Genomic DNA, 1,570 nt, shown 5'->3' with positions numbered 1-1,570 from the left:
ACAGTTTCCATTCTGACTTAAAAATACCTCTAAGTTTGAGGCAAGACTGCTCTATGATGTGAGTTCAAGGACATCTAGCACTACTCAGAGAAACTCCACCTCAAAAAAAAAAAATATGCTTTACCTCAGAAAAACCAAAAGAGTTTGATGAAGATGGTAAAAATCAGTAAACCCTTAAAAAAATAAATAAAGACAGACTCCACTTTTATTGCTGGCCAGAAGCAATTGTCATGATTCCTTAAAATCAGTCCAAATTTACCTGAAAAAATGAAGAATCCAGACAAATGGATCTACCACTTCTATCCCAATTAGAACAAAAATTAAAATGTTCATGTTCTAATAAAATGACTCCCCAAGCCTGAAGTTTTCATCCTTTCCTGATGGTACAATAAGGAAAGGGAAATCTGATGCAACTATAGCTAAAAAGATAACTAGAGGCCATCCTCGAGAGAGCGATATTGATGACAGGGTATGGAGAGAGAGACAGAATTAGGTAGCACAGTTAACAGTCAGAACTTGCTAGGCATGTAAGACTGTTCAACACTTTGCTGAACAAAAAGAAGCAATTTGGGAATAGCTAGTTATCCACTGCAGAAAGTAGCCAGAGTAAAGGTTCATTGCTCTGTGGAGTTGTATAGTCCTTGCTTCTTACACTGTGTTTCTAAGGTAACTATCTTGGCCATTCAGGTGTTGTTAGGTTTGTTGACTTTCTTGCCTTTATTTTTGCTCTGGTACCACAGACCCACTTTGTGGAATGCTTCCAAGTCAGTGCCTAAAAGAAAAATTGAAGCATCTTCAACATTGTGCCTTGGATAAATGTAAACAATGTGATTGGTGTTTGTTTAGTTCTTGGGTTAAGGTAATGGTGATAATAATGATGATGTGGGAATACAGAGAGAGAGAGTCTTGACTGTAGGATGGGGACTGCAGACACACCCCCATCATGCTATGTTCTGCAGCCTCTTTTCAGAGACGTTAACACGGGTGAAAAGAGGATTCTTGATTACACCACAGAAAAGAATTCCTGAACAAATCGATTTGAAGCAGAGCTGGAGTTGATTAGAAAAAATTTAACAGATGTAACCATGGGAGTTACTGGAGAGAGAAACACTTAGGAAAAGAAATAAGACATAAAGTGGTGCATGTGGTCTTCTCAATAGAAAGCCAATATTTAACCTGGCAGGAGAGATACCATGATCATGGTTTTCCCAGGGGGGAGGCTTATCCATTACACTCCAGATGTGTTGACCCCTGCAATTTCCCCAAATGTGGAAACTCAACTGCATAATTTGTGGTAGTGGGGGGCTGTGCTCACACTCTTCCATGGTTAAAATAAATGGGGTGGGGAGGGGAGAGAGAAAGCCATGATTATATATCTTAGTGGTGGTCATATACAACATTTTAATGGTTCTCAAGTTACATCTTGAAGGGTTACTTAAAAAAAAAACTTGCGTTCATTTCTATTCTCTCTCTCCTTCCCTCCCTCTCTCTTCCTCTTGCTCTAATAAATGAGATTACACAGTGATTCAAAAGGTACCTTGGAAAAGATAGTAATCTTATAAGAAAAGAA

At 38.6% G+C, this 1,570-nt stretch overlaps 1 non-coding gene across 1 annotated transcript; it reads left to right on the top strand.

The window, feature by feature from the left end:
• The first annotated feature begins 1,167 nt into the window (after positions 1-1,167).
• Positions 1,168-1,326, top strand: LOC130884537 (U1 spliceosomal RNA). Its single transcript, XR_009058062.1, has one exon. It is a non-coding gene; the product is annotated as a U1 spliceosomal RNA (small nuclear RNA).
• The last annotated feature ends 244 nt before the right edge of the window (positions 1,327-1,570 follow it).

Source organism: Chionomys nivalis, chromosome 11 (genome assembly GCF_950005125.1).
Source record: "Chionomys nivalis chromosome 11, mChiNiv1.1, whole genome shotgun sequence".
NCBI classification, from domain to species: domain Eukaryota; kingdom Metazoa; phylum Chordata; class Mammalia; order Rodentia; family Cricetidae; genus Chionomys; species Chionomys nivalis.
Note: the sequence above shows the minus strand (reverse complement) of the source record. Positions and strands in the feature narration are given on the sequence as shown.